The sequence below is a fragment of the Polyodon spathula genome, chromosome 1 (genome assembly GCF_017654505.1).
Source record: "Polyodon spathula isolate WHYD16114869_AA chromosome 1, ASM1765450v1, whole genome shotgun sequence".
NCBI lineage: Eukaryota > Metazoa > Chordata > Actinopteri > Acipenseriformes > Polyodontidae > Polyodon > Polyodon spathula.
The window spans coordinates 74316347-74332997 of NC_054534.1; the positions used below are offsets into that span (position 1 = coordinate 74316347).

Sequence of the window (16651 nt, forward strand, 5' to 3'; positions counted from 1 at the left end):
GAACAGCTTCCTTTGGTAATTAGTGTTTGATTAAGAAAGCGAATCGGCTCAAAATATGTTTAAAGGGACATCACTTGATCACAAATAAAACCCGAAAACTAGAAGCCCGAGGTATAATTTAATTATATTTAAGTATGTAGATATGTAAAGACAGGAGGACAGAGATCCCAAGATTCTGATACCATCAAAACCTGAAAATATCCATAACACAATAGGATAAATGTCCTCTAGATACCATTTTATATAAACTATCACAGTAAAACAATGCAGCTCCACTTGTGCTTTTTTTTTAACCCCCATGACTAAGATATATCATACATTACATAATGAAAGTTAATAAATATAGAACATGGATCAATGGCTTTAGCTGAGAATTAAAAAAAAAAAAAAATATATATATATATATATATATATATATATATATATAATATACCTATACTAATATAATATATATATATGGATTCATTGTAAATGATCTATTTTTGGAAAGGATGCTATGAGACAGATGGTAATTCTGATATAAAGAAACTTTCAGTCTTTTGTACTGTTGGCATGAAAAAACAGCAGGCACAAAACAGCGGCATATTTTTTACAGCTACATAAAAACAGCAGCTGAGACTTCGGATAAAATAACAGTTTTCAGTTAAGGCTCTCACACAGAAATGACAAATGATGGTGACTGAAGCTCTCTGAAAATCCCTATTTTAGAAGAGCGCTTGTTAAAGAAAAATGAGGAGTGACAAAAATACCAGATATAATCCTGTGGCAGCTGTCAGAGTTGGGGCCACCCCTGCAGGAGGAGGAGGAGGAGGAGGAGGAGGAGGAGGAGGAGAGGAGAGGAGACCACCTCCACCACAGCCCCGATCACCAACCCGTGTTGGGAAAGATGGACATGATGGAGGGTGGTGGCTGATCATGACCAGGTGTGCTGTGCACATGGGGGAGATGTGTGGCAGTGCAGAAGCCCTGCCTGTGTAATGTGAGGGTGTGGGTGTGTGTGGGGGGAATATTGGGCGGCAGGGAGGATGGCAGTTAAATTGCTTCCTGCACAAATACGTGGGAATGTGACTGGAGTCGTAAATTAAGTAAATGATACAAAGTCTGATCATGGGTGTTAGAGTTGTGATACTGAAGGTGTGGTGCTGGATTGTGTGTTTGTTTTTTTTTTGTGTGTATTTGTACTTAAAATGTGCATGAGTGCTTAAAGTGCATAGTTCTGGTCTCTGAGTCTGATTGCTGAATCTCAAGCTGCAAGGATATTCAAAGTTAAGTTAACATATAAGTTTTATTGTAAAAATCAATCAATATCTGAAAATCTCTGATTTCTAAATCAAAATCATTCGAGTGAGTGTGTGTCCAAGTTCCATCTTCACCTTCACAAATCAATTGTAGTTAAAATGTGTTTTTTTCATCTAATATATGTAACTCTTTTCTAGAAAGTGGGATGTTTGGCTAATTTCTTGTTTATAAGTCTGATGTCCATATTTGATTGTTAAAGCTGATTGTGTTACTGCCACTAGATTTTAAATGTCAGATTAGAAACAAAGAAAATAGGCTTGCAAGGAAAAGGGGGTCTGTATTCACTGCTTTATGGCTATTAATATAAAACAGTAAGCTGGTATGTTCAGCTAGTAATATGATTTATTACAGATGACGTCTTTCTTCTGCAGCCATCTGCAATTCACTGTATATGTACTCTAGGGAGTAACCTCCAGAGCATATGACTACAATAGCAAAGTGCTGCACACCTAGAAGACAACCTAATTTGTATAACATAAGAAATTATAAAAATGATTCAAAACTAATTGGAACATAAACGGTTTAACAGGTTATAATTATTGCTGCGTCTTGCACTTGATGTACAGCAAATATAATTGCTTTTGTGTGCTACTGTACATTACAGTTCTAACAAACATCGTAATAGGGTCTATTTTATTGATCTGAGCAGCAGCAGATATAAATACTGATGCCATTTAACTCTATTTGCTGTTGTTTTCCCCTGAGGGTTTTGCCGTATTAACATCACTAAAGACAATAAGATCCAGTGGAACACAATTTGCCCGAGGCCAGGTTTATACATTTGAGGTTGCGACATTAAGTGTTCTTCTCTTGTCTGGTTAAGTCTCATAAAGAGAAAAAATAAGTTTTACGGAAATATATTTCAGGCACCCTTACATTTACCAAGTTCATTCATTGTGATTTTTCATCATCTACATTTAAAGGCTACGTGGCAAAGTGCCCGCCCCTGTGTATATTTTGTGTTATGTGTTGTGTTTTAATGTTGTTGTATAGTCATCGGTACACGGGATTTAAACAGGTCTGTGTAACACAAGTGTTTAAAATGTATATTTGTATTTAGGCACGAGGATTTCACAGCACTTCACGTGCAAGTAAAATGTAATATGTGAGCACGGGGAATTGCACTTTATCAATTCACGTGCAGTTGTACCACAACTCCAATTGAATGATTGATTAGCAGTTGAGTCTCGGTACAGCTGCATAAAAGCAGCGTGTTTTCACCCACTCGGGGTTGTGTGTTCAGTGAGTGGAGAACAGGATTGGAGACGGAGATAATAGTAATAAATGTAATAATAATCATAATCGTTAAATCGTTTGTTTGTCTTTTTATTTTGGCGACGAGTGCCATGTCCTGTATTTTTGTATGTTTACAACCGTTTACTTTCTGTCTGTTCTTTTCACTCATTAAATGCTGAGCGAATGCTGAGCGAAGCCATTCACTCAGCTCCACCAAACTCCATCTCTCTTGGTGTTCATTTCCTGGCTCTGGTCTGACGCCACCCACTCTGGCCTTCTTTGTGACAGGCTACTATTAAGAATAGCTGTGGTTTTATTTCCTTTCCCCAAGAGCTGCATAGAGATGGAATGCTCACAGTAGCAATGACTTTACATTAGAATGCAGCTGGCAGCTGGGAGTTTCAGCACTGGTTGGTAGTTTTTGTAATTTTTATCACCTAATATTTACTAGTTTGTTCCAATTTTTATTTATTTATTTATTTATTTATTTATTTGTGGCCCAGTGGTTAAAGAAACAGGTTTGTAACCAGGAGGTCCCTGGTCAAATCCCAGCTCAGCCACACTACTGACTCATTGTGTGACCCTGAGCAAGTCACTTAACCTCCTTGTGTTCCGTCTTTCGAGTGAGACGTTTTTGTAAGTGACCCTGCAACTGATGCATAGTTCACACACCCTAGTCTCGTAACTTGTAAAGCGCTTTGTGATGGTGGTCCACTATGAAAGACGCTATATAAAAATAAAGATTATTATTAAAGATTTAAATACCTGTATATTCATTATTTTCAAGTGCCTTTAACCATTGTAGTTTACAACCCTCTTGCCAACAAGTTTTATCTCAAGTGTAAGTGTAAGACACATAGAAATCTGGAAACATAAGAAACACTTAGCAGCAGGGGGCAGCACCCTGCTATTCCTCCAAGTGACCTTAAATATCACTGTTAGTTATCTTCTTCAACCAAATGAATCACAGCCTCAGGAGGAACAGTTGTACAGTAAAATCATCTCTTAGTTGTTCTGTGATGTCTGGCTACATGTTGCTCTATTCAAAAAACAACAGAGGCTGACATGTGCCACATAATGCAATCTGTTTTGCTGTCATAATGCTAGGAATCACGGACTTGATAAATCCATTCGGGTCGGAGTTTGAAAAGGGTTACACATCAATTTCACAAGGACATTTTCACATTGTAAATCCTAAATTACTTTGCTGTTTTGAAAGATATATCAATGAAATTGCTGTCAAAAGAAAGAGTGTCCTGATAGTCATTTAGAAATCTTAATAGGCGTAGACATCCTTTACTTTTGCAACCTACATCTATTAAACGGCATTTTTTCATCATATTTTTTTATTTACTGTAATAGGCAAGAAATACATCTTAGAAAGCTTTTTTTCTATTCATAATTTGCAGAAATGTACAATACAGCATATAGTTAGTTCATGCTAATTAAATGATAAACGTTAAATCATATTAAATACTTTTCCAGAAGTAAAGGTATTTTTTATGTAACTTAATATGCCACCAGCTGATGCTTTAAATTATTTTACAGCATTTGTCTCCTTATTTGTCTCTATTTTCCTGGATGCATGAGATTCCAATATCCATAGGGTATCGGTGCCTCACTTTCCAGTGCAAAAGTTCTAATCCACTTAGCTCTGCACTTTGCTGCACAGTATACCACGCTGATTTGATTTACTGAGCCATCTCCACATTTTACTGCATGACCAATCACGCTCATTCAGTAGACTCCACACTGTTTCAAATGTTTGCTTTGCTCTGGTGTTAACTTCCTGAAATGTTAACACAGCCTTTTACATCACCTTCTTACTACTGCTACCAAGACTGTGCTGACAGATGTATTGGCAATTGCTTTGGCTGGTTTTAAATTGTGAAATCAATTTAGAATAAAAATTAAAATGTTGTAAAAAAACAAAACAAACAAAAAAAAAAAAAACAACACCATTTAATAACTAGGTTTCACTCTTCAGTTTAAGTGTAATGACAAACATTTATACATGCTACCTACTATTTAACTTTTTCAATAGAGTGGAATAAGAGCAGCTGTTTTCTGTATAGCTCTACAAAATGACATACAATTGCTTTTTGGCAATTAACCCATGCTTTTCTTATCTACAGTAGATGCTAACAGTTTAGTCACCAGTTAAGGGCGGAAGGCGAACAATTATACCAATGAGCATCCTTTGAACAGTTTTATTGATATTCTCTGGATGAGAATCATGGTATATGTACACATTATTGATTCCTGAATCTGATGAGACAAATACAAAAATAAACCTGAAAAGGCACAGCTGAGAGAGAGAGAGAGAGAGAGAGAGAGAGAGAGAGAGAGAGAGAGAGAGAGAGAGAGAGAGAATTTGTTTAGCTGCCTAGCAAAAACTAGAACCAATCCTGAAAGTAGTCATTGTACAGTGGTGTTCTTCAGCTATAAGAAAATTCAACCAGACAAGCAAATCTTAAAGTTAAACTTAAAGTTTTAACTGAGGAAAACACACATAAAAACAATATTATTATTAGTGTGGTTCAAAGAAATCTAACTGGCACCTATATCTACAATAACTGTAATGCATTGGTGGTAATGATCCTGCAACTGCCATATTGAACAACATAATCAGTCCAACCCCCTTCTATAGCGGTTTCATATTGAGGTAACACAGCAAAATGTGTCTTGAGCAGTGTCTGTGTTGGTATTATGCCACTATTTATATTGTTGTAAATATTTTTAAACTGTATAACAAATTGAATCAAATAATGTACTAGCTAACAATTTCCATTTATAGATGTACCTAATTGTGTAAACAATCCTAACCTATTTAGACAATATAACAAAGATGCTAAATATAACATTCAAATACACTAATTAAAATAGGTTTATGCATTCTGTTTTTTTTGTTTGTTTGTTTGTTTTTTTTGTCAGGTGTAAAAACTAGTGCTTTACAAATTTCATTGGTAGATGTTAAGAACGTCATTATTTCCCCTACAGAGAATTAATAAACACAATGCCCCATAGCAGTCAGTAGGGGAAATTCTATTCAGCTTTAATGTTTATTTAGTCTTCAAACAACTTAAATGGCTAGACATTAATTCTCTCCTGCAATAAAAAACTAATAGACATGGATGTGCTGAACGGATAAGAGATTGCAGATATTATTTAATCAGAAGGTAAAGAAAAGGCAGGAGGATTATACATAAAGTGTAAGTATAAATAACAAAAACAGCACACAGGGAAAACCCATGTTACCTGATGGCAAGATTATACTGCAGCCCCCTTCCAGTGTTAATAGTGATAAGAATTTCCCACCTAAACCCTAACATTAAAGTCCATGAAATAATGTTTCAATGTGACTGACTTGAATGCACTCGCAGGGTAATAAACGATCCCCTCAGCATAAAGGAAATGGACAATTCATTCAGACACACAAATATTGGATAATGTATGTTGAACATGTTATAAAAAAGAGGCAGTTTCTATTTAGCCACCTCCTAAAAGTCATAGCCTACCTGAACACTTTAGGGCTCATTTACCAAAGGGCACAAAATATATCTTTAACATGCACACTAAGTAGTGAGCCTAACGTGCACCATAAATCTCAATTTGCTGCCCCATTTACTAACAGAGAACGCATGAATTTATGTGCACACTATATAGCTAATTTACATACCATAGAATGCACACTACATGTATTGAAAGCAAAAATTTAATGTGCATGATAATGTCCGAGGCTTACCAGTGTGTATAAAAAACCCCAGCAGTCCAGTCTTATCATTTGGTCAATATACAGTATATACATCAACAATAACACACTACATACAACATAAAACACAGAATATGCACAGGGGCAGGGCACCCTGCCACATGGAGCTATCAGTGGTTAAAGCCTAGTTTCCAAACAAACTAATTATCGCTCACTTTAAGGTGCACACTATGATCACCCTTTAGTAAATACGGTGTGAATAAAGCTCATCTCATTATTCAGAGCGGGGTGCCTCATTTATATACATTAACAAGCATTACTATACAAATCACATATTCATTCTGATTACCATAGTTTGGCACAATAAAATCGATGTGCGCCATAACTTTCCCACTATTTTGCACGATAATGAATACAACTGCAATAGTAAATATGGAAATCATGAATGTGCACACTAATTGCAATTATGGTGAACCACAATGTTTAATGCCTTTTTGTAAATGAGGCCCTTTATCCTTTATCATGTTGCTCTCAAATTACTTTAAAGACTGCTGTAAGAGGGAGGAGGAAGAGCAAGAACCAGCGATCTAGCACTCCCCAAATACGTGTTCTAACCACTGTACGAAAGAGCCAGACTAAACAGCTATAGTGTTTTTATTTATCCTTATCTCACCTACAGGGATCAAAATATATAAAAGCTAATACAAAAGAAACAATATATATTTGTTTTTTTTTGTTTTTTGTTTTTTTGTTTTTTTAGGATCTGAAGTTATGGAGAAGTCCTTGCTTTAAGAATTGTCCATGCAACCACTTCAATATAAAGTCATTCATTTGGCCCAAATGCAATCTGTGAGGAGCATGGAGAGTTACACAGAATTGGTAAGATAAGGCTGGAAAAAAAGGGAGAAGTTCCTCAAACAGAGAGTAAACAAAGAAGCATTTCATGGGCCATGCACCATCTGATCAAAACCACAAAAAAACAGGACCAACCCAAAGAGCAAAAATTCAGCAGCTGTAACCAGGTCTAAACATGCCAATGACATAAGGTTACAACAAATTTCAGAAACACATTGTCATATTAAATAATTTAATTTAGTTAATAACTTAATTTAACAAATACATTTTTCTTTTTTTTTTTTATTTATTGAACAAAGTGTTGCAATAAAGCTTTGTTTTTGTATTTCTAATATGGAAAAAAGCTTTGCACCTTCCTGCATGAACCATCTCTAATGAGAGAATCATTACAACATTATAGTTCAATCTGCCCTTGCCCTACTCAATTAGCAGCTAGGAAACACCTACCTTACACGCAACATGTCCTTTCTCTAAGCTTTGTAACAAGAAAGACCTGTTCTACAAAAATAAAAAACAATAAAAAATAACAATGCTATAATAATTCTGCAGTTAATTTACAACTATCACCCATCCATGGACATGCAATTAAATGTAGCAATTAGCCTCACTGAGCATCCTTCATATAAGCACTTTACCCTTACTGCAATCATCCTTTGCTAATATCTGCTTGTTTTACAAATAAGCCACTCAAATATTGACAGTATTATTAGTGTTCCATTATCTTATCACTTTTGACCAGTACATGGCAAATATATATATATATTATATATATATATATATATATATATATATATATATATATATATATATATATATATATATATATATATATGTGTGTGTGTGTGTGTGTGTGTGTGTGTATGTGTGTGTGTCTGTGTGTGTGAAGAGGATGACTGTAGGGTGACGTCAGACCACAAATGAAACCAATACTCACAGCAACTATGGCGCTCAGTTTTTTATTAACAAAAATAAAAGGTTAGCGAGTAGCAATTGTTAGTTCTATTTTATAATTTATCTCCTCTCTCTGTCTCCCATTCTCCACTCACCGAACACGCAACCCTGTGTGTGAAGCAGTCACTTTTTTATGCAGCTGTACCGAGACTCAACTGCAAATCAATCATTCAGTTGGAATCTCGGCACATCTGCACGTGAACTAATTGTTCTTCCAGTGCATCCATACTAATACCCATTTTAATCTGCATGTGAAATGATTGTGCCACCCTTGAGTCTAAATACAACTATATATATTTTAAATCACTTGTGCTACATAACCCCACATTATAACCTGTGCACCAATACGTACACCAACAATAACATACCACATACAACATATAACAGAAAACATGCGCACATATACAGCATGTTTCAAATTGTTTCTGTCTTTACAAGGGATACATCCTTTAAACACTGTATGAACTCAAGTAAAATATTTAAGAAACAAATGACAAACAAATGTTATTGAGTTTTTCTATATACAAATTTCTAATACCAGAAAGAAAATATGGTTCACTCCAAAATATATGGGTCACTTTTCTTAAATATTTAAAAGAATATATACCTTACAAACACTGAAACATTTCTAAACACAGCATACAAAAGCAATAAAACACATGTTCAAATATGGTCCCATAACCACATACTGAAGCCAAGGGCTGTTAAACAGTAAAGGCCTGTGGATTTTGGACCATATTTCAACACCTTTGGTAGAAGTGGTGTTTAATGTATATGGTACATCTAAAAGGTCTTGTTACAGCAGTGGTGGCCAATATGTGGATCTTGTGGTATCAACACATAAGCATAGAATAGTTTTAACTGGGTTTATTGCATATTTAAAAATATACCTCCTGACAATGAATACATACAATGAAAAATGACATTCATTCCAAACAGTAGGTGGTGCTAAAACTATATTTCCATACCTCAGTAACCCGAGCAATAAGCTTCCTCAATGCATTGGTTTGTAGCGTACAGTTTGTGTTTTGTGGTCTGAATTACAATAGACGGGGGAGAGACTTCTGTGCCTTCAAGTCATACAGATTTGGATGAAAATATCCGAGCTGTTTCAAAGAAGGCGAAGCTGGTGCCAAAGCATAACAGTAGCGAAAGGCGGGAGCTGGAAGTTTCTGTTATAGACCTGAACGACAAACCTTTTTACAGTGCAACACCAGTTTGAGTATGGCTCATGTTGGTAACCTGAAGCGCCATACAGTATAACCACGAATCATGTTTGTTTTGAAGATACATTTCCACTTGGATCTGCTGAACGGGCTGTAAAATCATCAGTTTAAAACAGCAGCTAATTACTCAGCAAGCACTAAAATCAGCAATGCATGAAACAGAAATGATCACGATGGCTAGCTTAAGATTGCGTGGCTGTTGGCAAAGGGAAAAGGACCATTTGCTAATGCATAATTAGTGATTGCATTTTTGAATCGATGAAGATCCTTACAGCTGATGAATGTAAGTACGACCCGGTCATGTAGCGAGTTCGTAATTTACAGCTGAGCCGTAACACAATGACGCGCAGAATCAATGAAACATATAATAAAGCTTGTCTGTTCAGCTCTGCTGCCTTTAGCCTTGTGCTCGATGGAAATACTGACATTTGTGATACAGCCCAGTCTGGGTTCGAGATGTGGATCAAGAAAGCTTGGAGCCTTTTGAAGATATGTTGGCTCTGAGGAGGTGTCACAAAGACGGCCGAAGTGGGCGGCATCAGAACCAGGAAAAGGAATGAACACAAAGATAGAAGGGTTTAAACAAACAGAAAAGAGGACAAGGCACTCTACGCCAAAACAAAAAGACAAACAAAACGGACTATACAGACAAACATGGTGCACGGTCAGACACACTAACAAACACTGTGAGCAGATAAATAAACAAGTATTGTACTGGTCCCACCAGCATGCAATAGCAATTGATATTTACTTCTAATTCTCCTCCTCTCTCTCCCGTTCCGCAATCACCAAACACCCAACCGCGAGTGAGTAAGACGTGCATCTATACCTACTGTTATGCTGAGTCAATTACTAATTAATTATTCAATTGAATCCCAGCACGTGAATTAATTATGTGCAACCTTGTGCTCACATATTAACTACTTTAAATGTACTTGAAGTGATGTACAATCCCGTGCCTAAATACAAATATACATTTTAAACACTCGTGTTACACAGACCCGTTTATATCCCATGTACCAATGACTATACACCAACATTTAACAAACCACATGAAATATAACAGATAATATACACAGGGGCGGGCACTTTGTCACAGGGGGCTACACAATCGCTCCAGAGGTGTGGATATTTTCGATGAGGTGAATAAAGTTGTGATGGTTAATGGCCTCCCTCTAGAAAAACTTGTCCCTGCCATGATTGGTAGTTCCATTGCTTTTGTAGCTTTAAAGCACCAAAATCTACCTGAGTTTTCATTGCATTATCCACCAAGAACTGTTGTGTGCTAAGGCTTTAGATCAGCGGCTTTTGACAATCATGCATACTGTTGTTAGCATTGTCCGAGCTAATGCATTGCTAAACAGACAGTTTGTTTTTAATTACTGGAGAAAATTGACACAGAATATGGTGATCTGTTGCTGCACTCTGGAGTACACTGGTTGATTGAATGGGTCTTTTAAGCCTAAGTAGGTAAAAAACGTCAAAACCACAGCTAAACTTTAGGCATTTGTGCATTTTTCATTTATGCAGAAAGCAAAAAGGGGACACATTTGTCTACTCGACTAAGATGATTCTTTAATTTTAATAAATTGAAATGTTCATTGCTACTTTTATGGGGTGATCCACCAAAATGGATCTCAGTACTTGGTGTCCACTACTGTTTTACAGTTTATATGGACAGTATACATACAGGCACCTACATTTGTGCTTTTCATATACATAAATACAACGTAAATGTTAATTTGCAACTTCAACATCTTATGTATAACTCATTCCATTTTGCCTTGACATTCAACACACTAATCAACATCTATAACCAATTGAAATTCTTATCAGGCTTTTCATCTGTCAACTATCTCATTTAAATAATTCAGTTTCTATGTTCTGATTAGGGTATTGTGGTATAATTAATTTAAATATTTATAGCTGGGGTTTTTGTACAGATCAAAATAAAGTTTTCTATTGTGTGTTCGTAACGGGGTGATGGTCTGAGCTTACCCCTTACCCTCAATTATTCTCTCAGGAACAGAGATATTTAAAATGCAGGAAAACAGTCACTTGGTAGTATTTACAGGTATGAATATTTATTGTGGGACTGGATATTGCACACAAATTATCACAGACTAGCAGGTTGTAAATACACTGACTGACATTCACACAGACAAGATCACAACTGACCTAATCCTCTCTTAAAGAAAAACACAGCATTTTATAATCCCCAGCCCTGCCTATTCCTAACAGGATTAACTACTCAATAAAAATTTCATCTACAATGATATTATACAAAAATAAACTCTATTATTTAACATTCGTACTATTACAATAAACACTCATATATTTTATGCTAACTATGTTTCTTCTGCTTTATATGTGTTTGTTTAACCTGCATGAACAAACACGATTGTCATATTATATTCTTTACTCATTATTATTATTATCATTGTCATTATGATTCTTTAGTTCTTAAAACTATTACCAGTAAAGACTTAAAATTATCATTACCGCTTCTATTGGAAGATTACCGAACATATGGCTATAACAAACCGTTATAAAATGGCTTGGATAAATTAAGTGCTGTGATTGGCTTAACAAGATCACATGACAAGATCAATTGACATCATAGATCAACTTACTTACCTGATCTATTAATATTACTACACCTTAATAGTAAAAATGATCTAAACAGTGTTTCTGTAGGTAACAATGTCAACATACAACTGAAACATAATTTAAATCATCCAACAGTCTTTTTCATCTCTCACTAAGAACTACAGAACAATTGACAAATATACTGTGGTATTTAGTCAGAGAACAGAACAAAGAAAACTCTGGGGTAAGCAGGAGCAGTAACACTTTGTTCAAAAGCCATCTGAGAAATCACCACGCAAGTCTCACTCAGCATGTAATATATACAATTAAACTAAATATCGCCTCAAAAAACTGACTAGTCAGTATGCAATGTTTAAATTAGACACAACAGATACATCTCACCACTACCCTCTGGTTTCAGAAACATATTTAAAACCAAAGTAAAATCTCTCCTGCTCTCTTCTAACACAACCATTGGGCTTTTAAACAAGGTCTGATTTGGCATAGAATTCTACTGTGCTCGCTGCGGACAGGAAGGACTGCAGCACTGCGCAAACTGACACGAGTCATTTAGTCCACATCTCCACATATCTTCTAATGCTGGTTTACAATCTAGGGAAATTATGCCGGTTACCGGCCACTGGTATGAAAACAGCCCCTGACATGAGTACACACACACACACACACACACACACACACACACACACACACACACACACACACACACACACACACACACACACACCAACAACACTCGGAAAACTCCTTTTTTCATGGTTGTTGTGAGTCTTTGAGGAGGGGGCTACAGTACACGGTCACGTTTATATACCATGATAATATATATATATATATATAATATAATATATATATATATATATATATATATATATCCTATATAGGATGGTACCTATTGAATGATATGTCTGAAGACAAAGACTGAGGTCATATTCTGATAGGAAGTCAACAGCAATGTTTTCTGACTGTCATGACATCAGTTGATTTCAGTTTTCTATATGATGAAGAAGAATGTTTTAAAGCTTTAAAGCAGTTATTTAAAGAAAAAAATTTGCTTTTAGGAATAAAGCAAAGCTTGATGGTAATGGAATTGTACCAGGTTAGCCTAATATTGCACAAGCAGCACCAATTTACAGAACCTGGTGCAGAATACCAACACATTGTCAGACTATCAGAGATGCCTGCAGGGGGCAACGGTCCTACTGTACTTTAAGGGTTGTCCCTTAAGCTGACTATCTTTTACTAGAGTGGTCAAAGGTGAGTTGCCATTCACACAAAACACTAACCTTTTTAATACGACTGTGCCTGCATATTAAAATACAAAGATAGGGTACCATTTTTTGTTATAAACCCTCTTCCTTGTCTAACTGATACAATACATTTAAGTTGACCTCTCATAGCTTCATCTAAGGAACTACTGTTCCAAACTGTTGAACTACAGTATGACTGGCCTAAATTTCAGATATTTCATGCAAACCGTAGCTCAGATATCATCCATCAGAAGCTACATTAAACCATGGCAGAATTTATTCTCGTAACCACATTATGATTTAAGAAAGTCTATGGTTCTAATACTAAATAAGCGTTTTCATGAGCTTTACGTTGTGTAAATAAGATTGACTTCATGCGTAAGTAATGATTATCTCAGCTGCTCTTTGGAGACCAGAGTATCTTTTTTTTTTCTTTTAAATTTTGTAATGAAGTAAGGGATACACCCCCACAGACTTTCTTCTCAAGGCACAAACTAACTATTCAAACAAATTAGCTTTACCCTGAAGAAAATAAAAACAAACAAACAAAAAAAAAACACTGTGGCTCCTTTGGTGTCCATATTACAACTAGAACAAAGTGTAAATAATTACATATTTATGAATATATTATATTAAGCTCTGCATCTTATTTAAAACTAACAATTTTGAAGGAGAATATAGGTCAAATATAAAAAAAGCAGCTGTCTGATCCAGAGCTACTAAACATGAAACAAGCACTTCTCTAAATTTATATTCACCCCAGAGGGTACATTCTTTTCATTGCCAAGGCTTTTGCAGGTTCAAATAAAACTGTCGAATCAGTAGCTTTGCGTGGCACATATTTTATACTTTTGCTCTCATTGTATTTAAAAATTATTTCTTATCACAATCTCAAATCAGAAATACAAATACAGTATGTTTTAGCGATGAAGGGCAATATACAGGGCTCCCCTTTAAAATACTGTAGTCGGGAGCCATAGTTAAGAGACCATGCTATTTGTGTTCTGCCTTACGAGAAGACTAGTGCTAGTTTAATGGTATTATGGGACAAATGGGAGCCATGACCATACTTACGTGTTCTGCAGTAACTTTTCTACATCAAGATGTCCATATATTTATTTACCCCACATGTAGGAATGTTGCCACATTGCTTAGTTTGATTGTGACTACTCTCATTTGATGTCTACACTAAATAAATGATACTATGATGTGTTATATGCTGATATTCTTATAAAGTCCAAACTCCATCAAAGTTCAAATTGATTTAGCCTATAAAGGTTCACAGCAAAGTGCTATTCACAAAGCTTTAGCTCATGAGTTATTTGCAACTTCTGAACCTTGCTTTTCTTTGTATGATTACTAATTCCCATTCTGTAACAAATAATAAGGTTGTTTATGTATCTGGAATACCACAGTGTTCTGCTAAAGCCAGGAACGACTTTAACTGTAGGGGTATTCAGGGCTAAAGGGTTAAGTGTATTGCAATAGATTAGTCCAAAGTTATTTAGCTTTTTTCTCACCTCCTATTGAAGTGTTTTCCAGGGACAGTACATCTGTTGCACTGCATCTAAATTGCTGATGGTGTGATGAAGGCTGATGAATACCAAAAGCTTCCCTGCAGTTCAAATCTTTTAACACCAAGACTGTGTAACTGGTGACTATATGAAAATGTGAGGAACTGTGATATGGTTTTTAATACGCAATTCACTCCTCATTCTCCTTATAGGTTTCAAAAATATATGATTTGCAGTCATATGTATCCCCGAACCTTGGTGTTATCAGACAAGCACTGTGTTACGACTTTTTAAATTATCTTTATTTTTTAATGTATTCTTACAATTCCATGAATTTGAAATGACACTTCCCAAAGCTGTGAAGATTTGTCTGCAAGGGAATTCTACGGATCCCTGTGACATTTACACATTTTAATTGACTGGCGATAGCTAATTTTTTCTGTCAAGCACCGTAGGCAAAAAACAATTCCAAACCACTCAACTTTTTTGCAACATTACCAAAACTGGACTTTAAAATAGGTCACTGAGGCAATACTGAGTTTCAGTTAATTGACCAAGACTGCATGACAGAATGCAAATAGCAGAAGACTGTGTCAAAAGGGGAACACATATTTATGCAAATTCATTCTTATGAAATGCAAAACTGTTACAAAGGAACACAAACATCCCACATAGTATTTTATTTTATTAAAAGCAATATAAGTCTTTATTGTAGTTGACTGTGAATAAACAAGGCCGATCTGAGTTTCTTAATTAGATGCCCCCACTGTTTTTTTTACTAAAAGGCTCAAGAAGTACCAGTTAAAGGAAAGTATGCTTTTATTGTAAATCTAAAATATAGCCATTACTGCGGTGAAGTAAAATGTTTAGACTAAGTGAATATTTTTAAGTTGTTCCTAGGACGTGTTTGTGTCAAAACCTGCAAGGCTAAGTGAAGCGGAGACGAGTAGTTTTGTTAGTTTCTCTGTACCAAGTTTTAAGCTATATAGGGCCTCAAGCACTAAACGGTGTTAAATTATCTGAAAACATGTGTGGTAAGAGAAACCCATACTGCGGGCAAAAAGGAAGGTGTGTCCGCTCTATTCACTAATATAATAACATGCACGAATAAGGTGAGCTAAATGATTCATTTGCCAGTCATCATAGCAGGTGAAATGCTGCACGCATTACAAACCCTTTATTTTAATACATGAGCACTCCAAAGAACAGGTAGTCTGGCTTTCACTTTGTCAGAATGACAGTGACTTTTCTGTATCTCCATAGAATTCTGTATCCCGTTAGATTTGACGCCTTTGCATAGATCAAGATCACTATACATGTAATAAAATTAAAATGGATTTTAAAAGAAAAATACAGTTTTATAAGGTTAATTTTAATCAAGGGTTTTGTGTATTGAGCAGCAGAAGGCTGAGCGTACTGTGGAACATTACTGGTGTTAAATGTGCTGTTTTATTTTGCTACAGAATTAGTTTGGTTGTGTTCAATATTTGTTGCAAACTGCAGCAGAACTCAATGGCAGTGCTTGAGAACACAGCGGGACTTGGGCACAGGAATATCGAGCACCCATGTCCCAGCTTTGAAAAACTGCATCTGCACAGGCATGGAATCATGCGGGGATACAGAATTCTGCGTAACACCGGGAATGTCTTGCTTTGAGATGGTCAAAGTCGAAAAACAGAAAATAATTAACTGGAAACAAATATTGGTTTATTTTGAAAGTACTCAGGCACCGAAACGTTGGCTAAATATAAATGTGCTTATTTTAAAGGGATTGCAAGCAAATGTGCGATTTATTTCTTTTTTTTTTTTCTTTTAAGAAACTTTAGCTTTCCAGCTGCTTAACCAGCAATTTCAACATGCTGCACAGGCTAGTCACAGTTTGTGCAGTACTCGTTATTGTCTTCTCCATGACAAAGATCTGTTTTGCCTTTCACTTCACTCGCATCGCTTGTTTGTATTGTATTATCACATTCTGCATCCCATTTGTCTTCAACAATGGCGGCA

General features: G+C 35.8%; 1 long non-coding RNA gene across 1 annotated transcript in view; it reads right to left on the minus strand.

Moving 5' to 3' along the window:
• LOC121299345 overlaps positions 1-16651 on the minus strand; it is a 174812-nt gene that overhangs the window by 73922 nt on the left and 84239 nt on the right. The window lies entirely within an intron of this gene.